General features: G+C 38.6%; 1 long non-coding RNA gene across 1 annotated transcript in view; it reads left to right on the forward strand.

Annotated features, from left to right (window-relative positions):
* The first annotated feature begins 310 nt into the window (after nucleotides 1-310).
* LOC122570422 overlaps nucleotides 311-21,561 on the forward strand; it is a 43,348-nt gene continuing 22,097 nt past the window's right edge. The window contains exons 1-3 of the long non-coding RNA XR_006317812.1: nucleotides 311-357; nucleotides 526-627; nucleotides 5,095-5,206. This is a non-coding gene — a long non-coding RNA (uncharacterized LOC122570422). The remainder of the gene's footprint in view (nucleotides 358-525; nucleotides 628-5,094; nucleotides 5,207-21,561) is intronic.

The following is a 21,561-nucleotide window of genomic DNA, read 5'->3' on the forward strand; positions in this document are numbered from 1 at the left end:
AATAAGCGTTTCATTTTTACATATTATCTTTAGAATTTCTTAAGTTGGCAATATCTTCATGCATTTAACTTAATAAAAAGTTCAAAAGATATATTAAATTTTGTATTATCCTCTAAAAAATAATTAAAATTATTCTTTGTTTATATCCCGTTTTGTTTAAAAAATTCGAATAGAAATAAGCCAAAATAATTTTTAGAATCATCCTTTCCTCTTAAGCTACTTTTCTATTGGGTATTACTGCGCACGCAATAAACCTGCGTAATGGAATAGGACCCTAGACGGTAATGTTAGTCGATTTCGATCTCATTAACTGTTGAGTCGATAGTCGCACGAGTCGTTCTTCAGCAGGCCTTGCTGGTAAGATATGATTGTAACTTACTTTTCTTTTCTAGTAGTGTTTCTTTATTTTCCGTTGTAACATGTATTATGACATGGCACAATAAATATAATATTTATAATATATCATATTTATTACATTACTTTTAATATACGTTAAATGTATTAATAAAAATATGCACTTTTCAGATGACTCAAACCATCATGGACAGATGCCATTGTTATTTCAAGAAATCTATCTACTACCACAAATAACGACAAAATAGGAGAACAGCATTGTATATTACAAAGGTACATATACTTTGATTTTATGAATTGGATATTTATTTACCATATAGACTCCTTTTATAACCTTTTCGTTCTTCTTTCTTTCTTTATCTAAAAGAAAAATTATAATTTACATGAAAAATTCCGCTAAAAGAAATTCAGAAGCATATTTCCCTATTTAAAAGAGAATTTACCTTGTCAATTTATCACACATGAATACATAAACAAGAATTATAATTTCTACTTTAAATAACATAAGACAAAAGAATGTGAAAAGATAGAGAATTCCGAACAGAATCATTGTAGTATTATAAGAAAATTATAAAGAGAGTATTTCGCTAAAAAAATACAAATATTTATGAAATACTTAATAATAATTGATAATTGTGTTACACTACATTGTATGTATAATAATTTTTAAATATTAAAAAAATAGCGAAGGAATAATTCTGAAGACTTATACAGAGTTATAGGAGTAGTTTTTGAAATAAATCGAATTTATCGAACATATAACAGTCGTTGCGGTCATTCAGTGTAAACATCTCATATCTCTAACAATGAGCGCTTACATATTTTTTGTTACGATACAACCTTGAGTCAAGTACATACATATATTGTACCTACAGTGTCTTTTGAATTTTTTACGGTTATAATTTGAAATGTTTCAGTCTAAAATTAAAATTTCACATATAATATATGAGGTGGCTGTGTATGTGAGTAGTCCGTGGTATTAGTTGCTGCTGGTTGTAGATGCCGCGCTGCTGTTGGGGGGTACTGCAGTATTTTTCTCCCTATTTAAGAATCGTGGAAGAAAAATCGGACTTCGGTCGCCGGGATTCAATCCCGGGATCCGAACGTTCGTAACCTAAGGCGCTAACCACTGCGCTACCGTCGTCCGTTGCTAGTTAGTGGCGGTATTTGTGTTGTCGATTGCCGCCACATATATAAATGCTATATAAATATTATAAAATTTTTTATTAAATACTTAATCTGTAACAATTAATAATTGTGCTTCTATGTCATCTATATGATACATAACTTACAGTAAATCTGAATATTTAAAAAGTAACATTAATTTCCCATAATTATCTCTAAAACGATTAATTTATAAGTTATTCATAAATATAATTGATTAGAATGATATGACTGAGTATCCATTTATTATCCATAAATATTTTCCAGAATTATGTTTTATAGTTTATATTAATTTATTAGAAACTGAAAGTAGCAAGTCATTTTTAAAACGTTTAATGCACAAATTATTTATAACTTGCTTATAATGAAATTGATAAATGCGATATCATGAACTATTTGCTTGAAAAGTACTCTGCTCTTTTCGCATTATCTAAGCTATTTCATACTTGGAGTTTGCTGTTGAGTGCTGAAACGTGCAGACAAATAATCCCTCCAATTTGCTGTCCGCAAGATGGATGGGCACGTAGCCCTAAAGAAAAAGCCAACCTGTTCGCTGAACATGTATCCAATGTATTTAAACCTCATTCCTCCAGTATTTCCCTGGAAATAATGGAATACCTGCACTCTTCCTTCAAAATGTCTCCTCCTATTGAATTTTTCACTTCTTTAGAAGTTACAGAATTAATCCGTCGCCTAAATCCCAGGAAAGCATCGGGGCATGACTAAATAAGTAATAAAGCAATCAAGGAACTTCCTATAAAAATAATTTCACTCATCACATCAATTTTTAACGCAATCCTTCGCCTTGAATATTATCCTAAGCCTTGGAAAATATCACTGATTACTCTCATCCCTAAGCCTGGAAAACCAATATACGAAACTAGCTCCTATCGCACAATTAGTCTTCTACCTTATTTATCAAAACTATTCGAGAAGATACTCACGAATCGACTCCTTCCACTCTTAGAGGATTTGAAAAAAACTGCCAGATCACCAGTTCGGTTTTCGGAAGCAACATTCAACGATAGAGCAAATTCACCGTATAACACATAAGTCAAAACCTAGAAAAGAAAAACTATTGTTCTGCAGTATTCCTAGACATTCAACAGACATTCGACATAGTGTGTGTGACAAGTGACTTGTTCAAACTAAAGAAAATATTACCAGACACCTACTACTCCATCCTAAAATCCTACTTAACCAGTAGACAATTCGTGGTAAAATACTTAGACGCCACAACCGCAACATTTCCAATAGAAGCTGGCATACCCCAAGGCAGCGTCCTTGGAACCCTGCTGTTCTCCATCTACACTGTCGATTTACCAACCTTAACAGAGATAACCACAGCGACATTTGCTGGTGACACAGCGCTACTAGCATCCCACACAGATCCGATAATTGCATTCTCCACTCTTCAGCGAGGTCTCGACTCGGTGGAAAAGTGGTTCCACAAATGGGGCTTCAAAATTAATGAAAACAAATCCACACATGTAACCTTTACGTCAGATATCTGAGCATGACTCTGGACAGGAGATTGACATGGAAACAACACATTATAGATAAATCGAAGCAACTCAAGGCTAAACTTAACAAATTCTACTGGCTCATTGGCCGACGTTCCAACTTAAGCACGCAGAGCAAAATAATGCTATATAAAGCCATATTAAAACTTGTTTGGACCTATGGGATCCAACTATGGGGAACAGTGAGTAATTCCAACATAGAAATTCTCTAGGAATTCAAACGATTCCCATAAAAAACTCTAAGATCCTTAATAGATGCACCTTGGTATGTTACCAACGAAAAAATCCATCGCGACCTCAAGATATCCACGGTTTAGGAAGAAATATACAAGTTCAGAAACAGATATAATATAAGAGTTAACAATCATCATAATCCATTAGTTACCCAACTACTTGACACGACGGATCAGATCCACAGACTAAAAAGAAAATACCCTTTAGATTGAAGCATTAGATTCAACTAGAATCGAACATACTATAAACTTTTATAATCCAAGTTACAATGCCACGCCAGAAGAAGTTACTTATAATTCTCAATGAGAATTGATTATATATAAACTACCAAAAAAAAAAAAGAAATCTTATACTTGGTCAATATTAAGAAAAATGTATGTACTGAATGTTAAATTTGTCATATATCAACAATATTATGCTTGTAAAAATTGGTGCATACAGCCGGTGACGAATCAAAGAATGTATCTTTATTGCATCTTATCTGCTTGATAATTCGTGGCCAGTTTGCAAAGTTACAGTTGAATTTGAAAAAATTTTATAATTTTTGTTATAAAATTCTTTATATGGCGAAAGAAGTAAACGTCATAGGGTTGACGATAAGGAGTATAATGTTGCGTTATAATATCTAACGTTAGTGTACAACTTACATTGACATCTGTAAAAATACCATTAAAGTGAACAACATCTGTCTGTCCACCTCATGAATTCAGAATTAAAAGTAACTTATTGCTTCTTTAATTTGGACTGATTATATTTAATATCTCTTCAGGTAATGAGTATTTACAAAAACGGGAGAATATTTTGCTAGATTCATCAGAACAAATTTCATTAAAATCGATGATCCATCGACTGTGACTTCTCCATATTAGTACGCCTCTACTATCCGTAATGTTAAGAAGACAGATTTTCGGTACTTTAATACGTGTTAAAAGCCAACTTTTATTTATTACACCTATTAATAGTATTAACTTCTAATAAATAAGCATTGAAAATTGAAATATTGAAGTTTTGTTGGCTCTTTTACTTTTTTGTCGTAATTTATAATATAATCCACGTTTTTCTTAATTTTAGAAACCTTTGCCTTATCAAGAACTATATGAAGTGAAATTATACTTTAGTCATCCAAAACATATGAAGCACCTATGTTTGATGGATTATTAGATAATTAAACGATTTGACCTAAATGAAGTTCGACTCTAATTGTATGTAATCTTTCTTCCGAGAAGATCAATTGATAGTACTCTCTTCCTGCTAGAGTTACCACACATAAAAACAGGAAATCCCGCCCTGTCTATGCTTACAGAATTATATCTTGATATTTTCAAATGAGTTTTCCTATCGTCATTCAGATTTTAAGAAGACGATCGATTTCATTGATCAATGATTGACGGAGGGATTTGCTTAAAGCACGTACCTTAGATAAAACTCCATTTTAAAGTTGTAGCATGTAAAATAAGATAGATCTTGCGAATATTTTATGGAATCCTGAAAATTATAGTTATAAATTCATGTATAATTTATAAATAAAATATACTATAACAAAAATTTTCATTTTAGTACTCTATGTTATTTGTTTTTGTTAAAATTCTCTTATTTAAAAACATTTGATGAAATGCAAGCAAACAATGATACAGTGTTGTAACATTTTAACTTAATTTTATAATATAATACAGTATATAACAGTATAATAATATATATATATATGTATTATGTGTATATATATATATGGTTTATAATTTAATATTACCCTTTTATGAAATAATTATGCTTCAATTATGATATTTTCACTTAGTTTTTCTAATTTTTTATAATTTCTCAGGGCTTCCAAAGTCTTTGGATCTTCTAAAATTTGTGCATGAAACTTGCAACGCCCAAATAAATATATTCCTCACTGAAGCGTATCATCCTCCACCTTCTCCTATGCTGAAATGGTGAGTCCCATTTTATTATTTTCATTACAGAATGCATATAATCATGCGTTCCCTTTTTTATCCGTACGTATCTACTAAATCATATAGGTCTGTGCATCTTTACAAATGAATCACAAATTGATAACGCTCGATGCGGTACTCGCCGCATTAAAAATATAATCAGAATAATCGGGGTGAGATCTATATCTATATGCTTAGTGTGCGTATAGAAAAAGATAAAGTTCACCGCGACTTTGTAGGGCGAGTAATTAGTCATTTGAAATATTTTGATCGATTATGGTCGATCATTGATCGCGCTACTAAGTTTTAAAAATGTTTCCCTTTCTTTCTTCGGGTAACAGTCACCCTGTTTTCGTTTTCTTTTATATAATCACCACCTGAACGCGACTGGTAGACAAGAAATAGAATTTAGCGAAGCAAAGAATAAAAAAGCTAATATTATCGGGCCTTCGAATATAAATGTTGTTCGGATTACAAGGAATACGGTTCAGTAGTAAGGAGCTGAAGTTCACCGGATTTCGGACAATTTAGTGAGGAGATTTTTATTACTATCTCTTATATTTTTCATTTAGAGTTACAGAATACGGTACGTTTTTGCAATATCTCTTGTCACAGATATATCATCATGGTTCTATCGTCTTTGCGCTCAAAGACAGAAAGTTAAGTAAAGCTTCGCGAATATCTCGACACTGCGTTCGATGAAGAAAATGTTGCGTTCTTATAAATAAATGATATATATTACATATTACGTACAATATATATATATATATATATATATATATATATATATATATATATATAACAAATATGTATATTATAATAAATTGAAATGAAAGTAATTCGTGTAATACACACATGGATGATATGTAAATTGGTATGATATAGTGGCAGTATGGTAATTTTAAAATCTGAATAATAATCATTTTCTTCGTCGAATGTTGGTGCTTTGTATATTGAAATACAATATATGTAATGGATTTTTTCTTCTGTATATTCGAATACTTCATTAAGTGTATTTTATTTATTTCGAATCTTACGCTATCTAACATTTCTTCCATTTATTTTATTGTCAAATGTATAATTAATATTAATCCAAACTTCTTGGATAAAAATGATTTATTGGGCTCATGAGAAAGCACCATTCCGTAGGTATTGTTCGAGTCCAGGTCAAATTAAAAAATCAATTCCGCTAGGCCATAAATTATAAATAATTATAGGTACAAAGAAACAGTTTATAATAAACCTGAAAGTAGTAGAAGAAGACAGCAATCATAGATTTATCTGCAGACAAACTAAAATGAATCTCTGAATTAATATGAAAAATTTGACAACTGAAGCTACAAGAAGAATTGGAAAATATCTGAGGAAGCAATCAGAAGAATATTAGGGAGAGAAGAGCATCATGGTAGTGACCGAGATCTATAAGGAAGAAACCTTACGTCTCAAAAGTCAATAAAGAAAAACGTTTAAAGTTCGCATCAAATAAATTTATTTTCGTATCATTGGAAAATATGACACATTTTCAAAAATTTGTATCATGATTTAATAGGTTTTAACGAACTCTAAACGTTTTTCTCTATTAGTTTTTGCGTCTTTCATTATTAGAATAGGATCGAATGACGTTAATAGGAGGTCAAAAAGATCCTTATTTGAATGTAACAAAGATTTTTTCTGTATAAAGTCCTTTCAGTATTTCCTTATATTTTTCTTGCGGCATTCCAAGGCTATCTCTCAAAACTCACTAATTGGAAGTGTAAAATTTTTCACTATTTGTGGTCCACGAATCAAAATTTAATGTACAGTTACTTACAAGTAAGTTACCGGTTAGTACCAACTATAATGTTCCACATATATTAATGTTCCATTTTGGGTGGCAGCTATTAATAGCATCTAATATTATAAAGAACCGGATAATAAGTTTCTCATTAACTTTGGTTGTATTTGCGGTTAAATGCGGCTTGTTAAATATGCATCTGACACTATTGCCGTAATTTGTTTTCCTATACGATTGTCTGACACGGTTATCTATTAATCCCATTCCCGTCAAAAACTTCTTCTGTTCAAAAGTTTTTCTTTTTGCGTTTTCTTAACAAATTATAATTTGTACTCTTTGTCGTATCCCAAGAACAAAAGTTTAATCTGTAGAACACATCTCAAAAATCGTATCTAGCAATACAGATTTGATAATCCAAATGTCAGATATCTGTTACAAATTACTGGATTATGTTCATCTAATTTTTTTCGCTAATTTTTCTAAAAAGAACTTTCCTTTTATTTGTTTATATATGCCGCATTATATATGTAGTGGATTATGTGAGGATCAATAATATAGAACAACGAGAGATTGCTGCTGCAACCCATCAAATATATTTAGAATAAATTAAATAAATATGAATAAATATAAATATCGTAGAAACGTATTCGCAAAGATGGAGCATGATCGCTCGCGGAAAACTCGATAACTTGTATACTCCATTAATCGCAGATAATAACTCGGACAAATAATTCGTGTGTTAACTCGAACTATAACTCGGATAATAACTGACTCGCTCGCGATTGCGTCCGTTTATTTATTCTGGTCGGGAGGGGGGGGGGGAAATTTGAATTCGTCTTAGATCGACGGTTGCCCATAACGGTGACTTTGTTTAGCTCGGAGTTTATCTATCGTTACATTTCGTGCGTTCAAGCGGTGTCCGTATTTCGATGCACAACGAGAACATGAGTCGCTCTCGATCCGCATCGTCCTATGATTCATGTGCCGCTTCATATACAATAATGTCTACATAATGCATAAACACCGATAATGGCTAACAGCGGGTGTGTCACGTAAAAATGACAGGAAAATAATAATAAAAAATATGTTGGGTTCTTGAACCAGAATTCGAGATACCTTTGTTCTATAATACGAGTACAAGTTCACGGTTAGACCGTTACCGAAAGACTGAAGCCTCGATCAAGACCCAGGCCTTCTAGCTGTCTGCTTATATTATGCCTAAGTGCCGAATTCTTATTCCTTTGGTTTGGGAGTTAGTGTCGCGTTCAAAGCGGTTCAGATTTCCTGAGTCGATTGTAGACATTTGTTGACGTTACAGGTGCAACGTTTGCAAGAATATTCTCGAACTATTTTATCTAAATTATTAACTTCATTTTCCGTTGGATTATAAAGATGGATCATATCCGGATTGATGCTTTCCCGTGTTGAAGAGGTATTATGTTCGTGGAGCAGTGTGGAAAGTAGAATTACAGATTTTCGTGATTTGGGGTTGTATGAAAGTAAAGTAAACTTATCTGTGAAAAAAATTGCCATGAATATTTCCACATGTACTATCGGATTGATATCGTAAAATTGCAGGGGTATTTTCATATCATGCAGTGTTTTATACAATCCTGTTTGTTGGAATACAACGATATTACCCACATAGACACCTACATAGGCATTTGAACAGGACACTTACACAGGTCATACTCAATACTGTCTATACTACCGTGTAGAGTGGGGTTCAAAATCTTTAAGGGACCATAGGTCACTACCTACAGTCAGTCTGAGAGTAACTTTTTTTTTTTTTTTTTACTGGCCAGCTGTCAACATATCACTCACTTATATTTTAAATACATTTGGTTCTGTAACCCTGTTTAATAAATATCACCTAATATTATTTCAACATAAACATTGTGCCTTCCACAGATTATTTATCTTAACTTTAAGATTAAATTCTAACACTGTTGAAAATAGTAACAATCTGATATACGAAATTTTTTAACAATCTTCATCTAATTTGTGTACGATTCTGTCTATTGGATACTAATATCCAGGTGCAAGGTACCAAAAAGTAGTTTTCTGTTGAGCATAACCTCCACACTTTATAGCCATATACTCTCTTCAAGTATTTAGTTTGTTTAAAACCAGTCATCTCTTTTCTGTAACATTTTTATACAACATTAATTAAAAAAAATTATAGGGGATAAATTTTTATCTGTTTACGAGTGAAAAAAATGTCCACCGTTACCTTCTTTTTTACATTGTCATAAACAACGCATCGAATTGAGGAAGCAGAAGCACTCATATTTTTGGCATTTAATAACAGAACCAAAAATTCCTTGTTTTAATTGTTTTAACACTAAACTTACTGGCGCGGTCAAATTGACCGCTCTCGCGACTTCTACACAAATTTAATCATATTTAAACTTTATCATATTGCTTCATAATTTCTGAATTTTTCTAAAACATGCATACAATATATTTTTCGGTATTTAGTTTTAGTTTGCTCTTTTATTTTTGACCGCCCGACAAAATATGTTAGTTATTCTTAAAATAAATGCACTCAGTACAAAGAAAAAGGCTATCTCAGGTCAGATGATAAACAAAATTAGTAATAAAAAATAATAACAGCAGTTAAACCCGTAATCTTGTCATAAAACAATCCATCCCTCGATCAAGATAGCCACCAACTGTCAAGACATATCAACTCAGGCCCATTATAATCCTAAAGCCACTTAATCCTAATCCTAATCGCCACAAAATTTAGCACTTTTTACAATCCATTGTTACAAACATTTTAATAGCCGAGACGTTTCTTAGAATTATTGCTTATTGCTATGAAACACGGGAAAAGCTTTGCCAACTCCACCCTCGAGTAACCGTTGGTGGAGAATGGTCAATATTCATCAATATTTTCATATAAATATCGCCGTCAAAGATCATATTTTTAGTTCCTATTGTCTTTTCGACTAGAATACATCTCGGTTTGTTAGTCAATTAGTCGACATCTAAATTTGTTATCTCTAAAACTCAGACAGAAAGCATCTCAGAGCATTTTGTTATAAGCAACAACAGAGCAAGTTGTTATAAAAAGAAAAGTAAAGCATATTAAATTTGACAATAATTTTGTATTCCGTACATGGCATTATTTTGTGATAAATATTTACCCTAGAAATATCAAGATTTTTCAAAAAAAAAAAAAATATATATATAAAAAAACAATAACGGACATAGAAGAAGGCTGTTCAGTGTGCGATGAACAAGAAACTTCAGCAACTGAAAATGGCATGGAAACACATGAAAAGCTATTTACGACCGAATCAGAGTTGAATGTTATAAATAAGCGTTTAAGGGCAAAAAGGAATGAAATTATCGTTGACAGCAAAGGGTGAGACTGATGTAGAGAACCAACGTATCGAAACTGGGCCCGATGGGATAGTTTGGAGAGAAATAGATGCAAGTCCCAAACCTGGCAGGACATCAGTTTATAATACTTTTAGGGATATGCTAAACGGCATATATGAAAGGACAAGTAAAGGCAGCATTTTATCTTATCATTGATTACCGTATAAAGTATCATATAATAAAATGTACGGAAGAAGAAGCATTTATAGTATTGGGGACTAAGATGGAGTTAGATGCAACAAAACTAGATGCATTTATTGCTCTGCTATATGTCCGCGGTGCATATCAGGCAAAAAATTTAGATGTCTCATATTTCTGGAATAAAATTTAGTGACCTGTATTTTTTTCAAAAACGATGAGCAGGAATGACTTTGCTGAAATTATGAGGTTTATATGATTTGATAAGAAGAGCGAAAGAAGAAGATTACGAACCAATAAATTTGCAATGGTATCTAACAGTAGGGGGGTATGGTATTACAGAGAATTCATGAAATTGTTATAAACCTAGTGCATAAATTACTTTTATATAAAGAATCGCGGGAAAAAACTATGCAATAAAGCTATCAACAAGTTCAGATTCATTACTACAAAAAACTTGTCAAGTAAAAAATTAGTATTCAAGTAAAGGTTATAAAATTACGAAAATTTGTTTAAGATGCGGGAAATATTTATGCGGCAAATGCACATTTGATAAGAAGATAATTTGTAAAAAATGCAGCAAAGTTGAATAAGATATATCTTTATATAAATAAAAGTGTAATTCTATTTATGTCTATAATTGAAATTAAGTAAAAATAAATTTGGACGAAATTTTATGAAAGTCCATCATTTTATATACATTTATAAATTAACCATTATCTAAGTTAAATCATAAAAACTATTACTTCTTTAATCGTCGGTCATTTTGACCGCACACATTAACTATAATTTTAGATGAATTCTACCCTAACAAGGATAAGAAATACCTGTGGCAGGATTTGGAATTAAATAGCAACTTTCTGTAAAACCGACAGAGTGTTGAATTGTCCAAAATACAGAATACACGTACGGACTTAACCAAAAATAATTTGACGATTCGTGGCTCTTATTTTCGCGTCCGTCCGAGTACAGTACTTACTCAATAATTGATCAAAATGCGGCAGCACGATAATGATAGTAGAGATCAAGTTTTGTCTTACATAATTATTATGATTATATTATTGTTATTTTATATTTAATTCCTAATAAATGTTACATAATATTTCATTATTGAAAGCCTTTGTAACCTCTAAAATTAGATTATAATTTAGCTTTCCCAATAAAAATTTTAACAACGTTGAAACATTTCAATCATGAATAATATTTTAGACATTGTAATGTTGCTAATCTTTTTTGTTAGAAATAATATTATGTATCTAATATTTTTTTTATTATTATTATTTATTTTTAGTCCGTGCCTCTCGGCTTTGGACGAACTTTCGATTTTACAAAACATTTCTTTTATTGCACTTAGCATATTTTTACCTCTAATCTAAAACTAATGCCTACAATCTATTGCAACTTATGACTACACATTATTGCCACTTTGGTCTTTTTTTTGCCTCCTTGCTGTGCTACCGTCCTGTCATTCCACCCCATCTTGTATTGCCTTTGCCCTTCTTTTCTCTATTATTGCTCTTAAGTGCATTAGTCGTTCCCCAGTCTCATTCAATATTTTTTCCATGTCCTTTGCTCCTCCTGTTATTTCACAATCTTCTATTACATGTCTAAGGTCCTTTTCATCCCTTCCACATAATCTCTTTTTTTTTTTTGCACGTGGAAAAATCCTCATGGACACTCCTCATGGGTCATTCTGAAGGCGAGCGGGAGTCCGCGGCGATGGCCTTCGACTTCACAGGGGAGAATCTTAGGCCCAGTCCGCGCACCGCGCGTATCGCGCAGGCCGTTGCGACTTCGCCGATGCGCAACGTCTCGTGCCACCCGCGACCCCCGACCAGGACCAAAGTGTCGTCAGCGTAATACACTATGGCCGCGCCCGGAGGCATCGGGCAGCGCAATACCTTGTCGTACGTGATGATCCACAAGATCGGCCCCGACACCGAACCCTGCGGTACGCCGCGCTCGACGGGCCGCCTTTCCTCCCCTTCCCTGCTGGCGTAGCATACCCATCTGTCGTCGAGGTAGGCGCGGATCAGCCGAATGAGGTAGCTGGGAACCTCGAAGTGTTCCAGGGCCGCCCCTTCCGGAAGCAGTACTGGCTTTCATGCCAGTTCGGTACTTGCCCCACCATGTGTCGTTCCAGTCGGGCGGCGACGACTCTCTCGAGGATCTTACCGACCTCGTCCAGCAGGCATATCGTACGGTACGCCGACGGCGCATTCATCGGTCGGCCCTCTTTTCGGAGCCGAACCAGCCTTGCTGTCCGCCATGCCCGGGGGTACACTCCCTCTTTCAAACATTTTGTGTAGTAGAGGAACTGAAGTTTGGGAGCCATGATCACCATTATTTCTCTCCAGATCCGGCCCGGGATTTCGTCCGGGCCCGGCGCCACATCGCGGAGGCCATTCTTCTGGTCGCCTCCCACAGTTCTTCCTCCGTGACTTCCCAGTCGTCTGTTCACTCCCCCGTCCAGGCTGTGTCCTGCAGCTGTTCTGCTGCACTGTCCTCTTGCGGCGGGAAGAGCGTCTCAATGCAGTATGTTGCAGCAACTCCGGATCCATCTCCGTCGTTGCCAGGGATCCCTTCGCGCGAAGTTTCCGCGTCACCGTCTTGTATGGCCTTCCCCATGGGTCGGCCTCTACCGCTTCGACCAATTTCGACCACGCACGGTTCTTCGCGACCTTAACTGTTTTCTGTAGCGAGCGCCGTAGCGCGCGGTACGCTTGGTTGCGCCGGGAGACTTCTTCCTCGTCACGTTGTTGCCAGCGGCGGGCCCTCAGGTACCGTCTTCGAGCCCAGACGCATCTCGCCCTCAGCTCCGACTGACTACCGATGGTGCCCCGAGCGCCTCGCAGAGCAGGCATTTCGGGTTCGCTGCTGTGCACGCTCTGGCTTGGTGTCCCGGGCCGCCGCACTTGCAACATAGATACCCCCTGTCCTCCTTGGAGGTGCACATTCTGCTTATGTGCCCAGTCTCTAGGCACCTGTAGCATTGCAAAGGTCTTCTCTCGATGGCTTTGACCTTCGCTATCGACCAACCTACGGCCATCTTGCCAGCCTGTGCCAGTTTCCTCACTGCCTCGGCCGGGCCTCGTACCCATACGGATCCAAGGCCGTTTCGAGCGAAGCGGATCTCTCCCAGTCGGATGTCCTCCGCCTTGCAGCTGCTTTCCTTCACTAGGGTGTATCTGATATCTTCCTTCGTGGCGGAGATGTCTACCCAGGTCACTCTTGCTTCCGCAGCTCGGAGGGGTGTCGCCACGCGGACCTTGCTTGGATCCAGGATCTGGGTCAGCCGTGCTGCAAGCGCAGCGGCCTTCTCCCTTTTCTGGTCCTCGGGGACCTCCAGGACGACGCCTCCTGTTAATGCTTTGCGCATTCTTACGGCGCTGATTCCGACCTCGGCCAGCGAGACGCTATCCTTGGCCGCAGCCTCTGATTGGCTCCGCATATGATTGGCTCGACCTGTCCTTCAGTGTGATAGTCACCGCTGAGGTTCGCGTTGTATGTGAGGGGGGCAGCTTGTTTCCCCCCCTCGCGCGTTCTTCGATCCTCCCTCTAAGGCTTTTTTCAGGCTCTTTGTACTTATAGTTATTTTCGCCGGTTGCTTTCCGGCTGTCTCCTCTTTCTTCTTTTTTCTTCCTGTGATCGTCTGCCATTCTGCGGCCGTCGCTTGTCCCTCCTCATTCGTTGTTGTGGCTGGTGCTTCAGGCTCCTCCAGGTCTCTTCTCGTGGTCTCTTCGGGGGCGGCCTCCTTTCCCATTCTCTTCTCAATGGACTGGATGCGTTCCTCCATCCGTTGGACCAGCGAGGGGCCCAGTTCTTCTATCTTGTGTTCGATCGCGTCGAGGCTCGCTGTCTCGCTGCTCTTCTCTATCGTGGAGCGCGAGGCCAGCTCTTTTCGAAGCGCATCGTTTTCGGCCTCCAACGCCGCTATGCGTCCTTCCATTATCGCGAGGGCGCCAGAGGCGGGGTCCGCCCTTCTAACCATCTCCGTTACCCCGAGGGCATGGATGTCGCCGCTTCTCTCAGCGCCTTCACCTGCGTGCCCTTGAGGTTGCGGGCTGTCTTGGCCATCCTGATCAGTTCGGAGGACTGATGGATCAGTTCCGCTCCTATGTCCGCCGTTGTAGATGTTTTTATCTCTTTGGCGCGTTCTGTGGGGAGCTCGGTGGGTCCACCAGTCTTCCTTTTCTTCGCGCGTGGAGCCTCGACAGCGGAGGTCTCCTCTTCCTTTGTCGTTTCCTCAATCTTCGAGTTCCCCGCATTCGATGCGGAGCATACGAACCCTTCCTTGGGGGGAATCGCCTTCCTCATGCTTCTGGTGCTGACCTGCGTCGGCACGACAGCCAACTCCGATTCACCCTCTCTTCTCATCCTTTCCTCTTTGTCCTTCCTTGCCTTCCTCTCTTCTTTCACCATTGGGTGCGCGAGATGGCCACTTACACCCGCGCTTGTCACTGCCACCAGTCGCTGTCACTTTCGAATAGCCCGCACGACGCGCTTTCGGCGCGCGTGCCAATATGGTTGCGTCCGTGTGGTTCTCTGAGTGCAGCAGCGCTGTGGTCACGCGTCCCAGTGTGGCTTCCTCACTATCATAACCTCACACGAGGTTATATTTCGCTTGTCGCGCCTTTCCCGACCGAATTTCTTCGGATTTTGTACCCCTTATTGTTCATATGCACTAGCCCTTCGCTCTGCTTACCTTCCTTGTTCGGATTCTCCAGTTTCCTAGAGATTCCGACCACGCTTACGGCTCCGTCCTCTCTCACACTTGTCACTCACTCGCCCTCTCGCCACATCCCACCTCCCTTCCACATAATCTGCACCTTCTTTCTCCCTCCTCTTTCCAATGTTCCTTCGCTTTGGTCTCGTTTCCACACCTGAATCTGGCTATAATTTTCCTGTCCTTCCACTTCATGCTCCCTTCCAAGTACTTTGGCATCTCATCTTTGGTTATGTTCCTGTAGTATCTGTTGTATTTGGATTCTCTTGTCCTTTTCCTCCTCTCTTTTGTTTCTCTCTTCCTTCTTTCTTCTGCAATTTGGTCTCCTGTCCAACTTTCTTGCTCTCCTCCTGCTTTCCTCTGTGTCCCTCCATTTTTCACCTCTTCTAGTCCCTTGTTTCTCTTTCTTGTTCTTTCCCTTCCTGACCATTTCCCCAGTTTCTCTCTCTTTCCTTTATGCACTCTTTTACCAGTTTCTTTTTCGATTCTAGGGTTCTCTCCTCGTACCTTGCTGCTCTTTTTAATGCTTTTTTCCTTAATTTCTTCTATCTTGCACTCTTCTGTCAGTATGTAGTTTGGTGTTGTTCTATCTAAACCTAAAATCCATTTTACGTACCCTCTTTTTATCTTATCCAGCGTTTCTTCCATGTTCCAACCCCACACCTCTGCTCCAAACAGCGCCACGCTCTCTACTAATGCTTCAAACATCTTCATTCTCCTCTCGTAGTCCTGTTTGAATATTCTTTCTCCCACGCTTCATGTTTTCTTCATTGCTTTCATCGCTCTCCTTTTCCTGTCTTGTATGTGCTTCTCATCGCTGCCGTTTTTCTGTAGTATGTACCCTAGGTATCTTATCTCCTCCACTTCTTCTGGTTCTTGTTCTCCCCAATTCCATCTTCTTTGTCTCCTTTTGTTCCTTCTTTTTTCAAATATTACTATTTTTATCTTTTCTGTGCTTAGCTCCAATTCTGCTTCTTTTAAAAATTTCTTGAATTTCCTTAGCATCTTCTTTAGCTCCTCTTCTCTATCCCCCACCAACACAATATCATCTGCGTACGTCAGTGACCATACCTTTCTTCCTCCTATCGCTATGCCCCCGGCTTGCCTTTTCCTTAGTTCATCTTCCAGCCCTGCCACGTGGATGTTAAATAATGTCGGGCTCAGCGGACACCCTTGTCTGACTCCCCTCACTGTCCAAAAGGCTTCTGTGTTATGGTTCTTGACTCTCACCACCTTCTTCGTTTCTGTGTATAGTTCTTTAATTCTTCTGGTTAGATTTTCGCTAACTCCCATCTTTTTCATTTTCTCCACCAGTTTCTCTCTGTTTAGCCTGTCGAACGCCGCTCTTAAGTCCGCAAAACAGGCAAACAGCTTCCCTCTTTCTGTACTCAACTGTTTGTCAATGATGTGACTTATCACAAACACTGCGTCGGTTACTCTTCTCCCTTTTCTGAATCCGAATTGGCTCTTTTTCAGTTTGGTTTCAATCTTTGCCTTTAGCCGTTCGTCCAGTATCCCTGCATAGATCTTATATGCTGTGTCCATTAACGTTACTCCTCTGTAACTCTTCGCTACTCTCTTGTCACCCTTCTTGTATATCGGAAATAGTACAACTTTTTTCCAATCTTCTGATATCCCTTCTCCATTCCAGATTTTTCTTAATAACTCCCATAACGCTCCCATTCGCTCGGGCTCGTCGCCTGTGTCCTAGGAGTTATCTTCGTCGGTTGCGTTTCCGCTGACTTCTTTTTTTTCTTTGTCCTTCTTACGACCGTCTGCCATTCCACGGCGGTCGTTTGGCCAACTCCGCTTCACCCTTTCCTCTCATGCTTTCCCCTGCGGCTTTATCCTTCCCGGTCGTTGTATCTTTTTTCCCCATTGGGCGCGCAAGATGACCAATTACACCCGCTCTTGCCACTTCCACCGGTCGCTGTCATTTTCAAATGGCTCGCGCAACGCGCTTTTGGCGAGCGTGCCAATATAGCTGCGTCCGTGTAGTTCTCCGGGTAGCTCGTGCAGCGGTGCTGTTGTCATGCGACCCATTATGGCTTCCTCACTGTTATAACCTCACACGAGGTTATATTTCGCCTGCCACGTCTTTCCAGACCAAATTTCTTTGGATTTTACACCCACTATTTTTCCGCAGGCACTACCCCTTCGCTCTGATTAACTTCCTTGTTCGAATTCTCCAGTTTCCCGGAGATTTCGATCACGCTCACGGCTCCACCCTCTCTACGTCTGCTCCACGCCAATGCACCAATGGAACCTCATATGAATGATATCTGGATTCCGCTGGACTAGTTCTTTTACTGTAATATTCAACGTAATGTAATGTTTTTATCTTCGATCTCATGCATTAGAATGGCCCCATATCCATCAGAACTAGCGTCAGTATGTAGTTCTCTAGGATAATTAATACCGGCGCATCAGCCAGAACGAAAATTACGTTTTGCCTTATTTTCTCGTGTTTCTCTGACCGAGACAAGTTTTTGTTATTTTACGTAAGTGTGTATAATGGTTTCACTACTTGTGAAGATTTGGGAACAAATTTTCGGAAGAAAGAAGCTAATCTTATAAACTGTCTGAGCTGTGTAACAGACGATGGCGCTGATAGAGAATTTAAGGCTCGTATTTTTCCAGGGTTAGGGCGAACTTCTCCGTTATGGATTACGTACCCAAGAGAGAGTATCGACGTTATTAAGAAAGAACATTTAGAAAAGTGGAACGAGAATCCGGCGGTTGTGAGGGTATCTAACACAATCTGTAATCTTTCTAAAGCTTGGTCTACTGGATCGGCAATAATTAAAACATCATCCAGATAAACGACAATATACGAGTGAGCAAGGTTGCCTAGGACCTTGAGGATGGCCCTCTGAAATACAGATGGTGCATTTCTTAACCTAAACGGCATGGTTATATACTCGTATTACCCGTCGGGGGTAACGAACGCTGTGTACTCCTGAATAGGAATCAGGTGAAACCCACTGGCCATGTCTAGGCTAATGAAGTATCTTGCTTTTTATAATCTCACGATTTGGTCCGCGATAAGGGGTAGAGGGTACAGATCCGTGACCGTATTTTTATTTAACGCTTGGAAGTCTACGCATAATCTATCTGAGCCATCTTTCTTCTTCACGAGTAACGTAGGGGTCGTGAACGGTGAATTACTAGGCCTGAAGATTTTGACTTTAATTAGTTTGCTTATTCTTTCACGCAATACTTTTCTCTCTTCTTCGCCAAGTCTATAGGGACTTCTTTGTACGGTGTCCCGTGAGGGACAATTAACCGTGTTTGTAACTGGTCCGTATTTACGCGAGTACGTGGGAAACTCGTAATGAATGAATCTGTGAAAATTTGGAGAGTAGAATTTAATCGACTTTTATCATTTCCAAGAACATCGGTGTCCACTTCATTAACATTGATTTCATTTTCGGCGGTTTTATTACAGGCATGGATTAATTTTGTTTTACAAATAGAGAGGCTATTTTGTGTAACATATATGTCGAAGTCTTGACTCAAAATTTCACGACCAATCATTATATCATACTTTAGGTAATTATCAACAAGGTCATGGAAAATGTATGGATGTATTGGATCGGCAATAATTAGAACATCATCCAGATGAACGACAACATACGAGCGAGCACGGTCGCCTAGGACCTTGAGGATGGCCCTCTGAAATACGGATGGTGCATTTTTTAACCCAAACAGCATGGTTATATACTCGTATTGCCCGTCGGGGGTAACAAACGCTGTGTACTCCGTGGAATTAGGGTGAATAGGAATCAGGTGAAACCCACTGGCCATGTCTAGGCTAATGAAGTATCTTGCTTTTTACAATCTCGCGATTTGGTCCGCGATAAGGGGTAGAGGGTACAGATCCGTGACCGTATTTTTATTTAACGCTTGGAAGTCTACGCATAATCTATCTGAGCCATCTTTCTTCTTCACGAATAACGTAGGGGTCGTGAACGGTGAATTACTAGGCCTGAAGATTTTGGCTTTAATTAGTTCGCTTATTTGCTCACGTACTACTCTTCGCTCTTCCTCGCTAAGTCTATAGCGACTTCTTTGTACGGTGTCCCGTGAGGGACAATTAACCGTGTTTGTAACTGGTCCGTATTTACGCGAGTACGTGGGAAACTCGTAATGAATGAATCTGTGAAAATTTGGAGAATAGAATTTAATCGACTTTTATCATTTCCAAGAACATCGGTGTCCACTTCATTAAGACTGATTTCATTTTCGGCGGTTTTATTACAGGCATGGATTAATTTTGTTTTACAAATAGAGAGGCTATTTTGTGTACTATGGATGTCGAACCGTTGACTGAAAATTTCACGACCAATCATTATATCATACTTTAGGTACTTATCAGCAAGGGCATGGAAAATGTCTGAGCTGTGAGACGGTCGTTGGCGTTGGTAAAGAAATCAATGCTGGTATTTTACCGGGGTTAGGGAAAACTTTTCCGTTATGGATTACGTACCCAAGATGGTGTACCGACGTTTTTACGAAACGTTTTCGGAGCGCCTCGTTGTCCACCTCTAATGCCGCTATGCGTCCTTTCATTATCGCGAAGGCGCCAGGGGCGGGGTCTATCCTTTTCACCATCTCTGTTGGCAATGGACCTCGCCGCTTGTTTCAGCATCTTCACGTGTGTGCCCTTGAGGTTGCAGGATGTCTCGGCAACCTTGGTTACCTCAGAAGCTCGACGAAGCAGTTCCGCTCCTATGTCCGTCGTAGTAGATGTTCTCATCTCTTCGGCCAGTTCCGTGGGGAGCGTCCAAGCTTCTTTCAGACGATTATTAATGAATATTAAATTAGACTCTCTATGATGTCCGGGTTGTTGGTGTTCGTTCAGTGGTTTGGATAAGAGCGAGTTTGAGTGAGTTTGTCTTCATCTGCCATTGTTGCCGCGGGTTGTAGATTGGCGATTGCTTAGCGAATTGCTTGGGTCGATATTTTAAACTACGCAATAACAGCTACAAAATAACTAAAGTATTAATAACTACTATAAAAACAGCGCAGTGGTTTTATGTCTATGTTTTCATAGCATATAATTTCATAGACATATTCCGAATTGATCCGAAACTGTCGAGCTATCGAAAAAGCGTCGGATTACTCGTAAATTGGTCAAAGTATCAGGCAATACGAGTATTTGTAACTGTTATAGATACCCGTGATTTGAGAGTAGTATAATCCGATCCGAATTCAAATGGTGAAAGTTAATGCAAGGATGAAACCATTTTTAATTTAACTTTTAGGAATGTAATTATGAGATTTTCCTGACTCAGATAAGACTGAGGTGGTAAGGACGTGTTGGGTGATATCAAATTACTTGCTTTAACAATGTTATCGTTATAATGTAGATCGCGAGTGTTCGTTCATCATGGCAAACTGTAACGAGGGAATACATGCAGCGAACGCCGTACGACCAAACACGGTAATTATTTAGAAAGCGGCTGCCATTTTCGATTTTGATGACTTTGAAATATGTGGCAAACTCAATATTTTGAATTATTACCATTATGTCACCATTATAGTCCAATCATCTCCTGGATTCGTTTTTGCCCCCCTTTTACCGTGTATGAATACAATTCCACAATATATTACGTTATCTATTTCTTAAAAGAACCGGAAAGTTCAAATGTTTTATTATGTAAGTTATCTAATAAACCTTTAATCATTTGATGTAGTGTATATACTGGTCGTTTGAAGGTTTTTATATGAATGGCTTTTAGAACTTATCGGGCATTGTTGTGTGCGAATCGCTAAACCCGAATAGCTGAAACTATCCTTTTCTTTTTAATTTTTTTGTATTTGAAGTAGTTTACAATCAATTCTCATTGAGAATTATAAGTAAATTATTCTGGCGTGGTACTATAAAGTGAATAATAAGTGATTATCGTATGTTTGATTCTAGCTGAATCTAATAAAACTATCCTGACGAGGATATACAATGATTGTCCAGTAATAAGTGTAGTTTCACGAATCACCTTAAGAACAGTCCCTTTATTAACAATTTTTGACACTCTGTTAACACTCCGAACATAATCACCGCGATAGACGCGGGAGCTATAAGATTCGGGGTGGCGATGGAGCGATAAAACGGATAATCTTTAGCGATTGACAAAGGCGATAAGAGCGTGTAGTTTGTTCAACGTCTCGCGAGAGAAGAAGGAAAAGAAAGGAAGAAGTATAAAAGAAGATCGAAGGAAGGACCGTCTAACAATTGTAACGATCAACAGCGGCTACGTTACGACGTTCGCTCACCTCCGTGTCCAGTCGCTACGCATCATCGACCACGATCCGTGCGATTCGAGC

This window comes from Bombus pyrosoma, linkage group LG8, assembly GCF_014825855.1.
Source record: "Bombus pyrosoma isolate SC7728 linkage group LG8, ASM1482585v1, whole genome shotgun sequence".
NCBI lineage: Eukaryota > Metazoa > Arthropoda > Insecta > Hymenoptera > Apidae > Bombus > Bombus pyrosoma.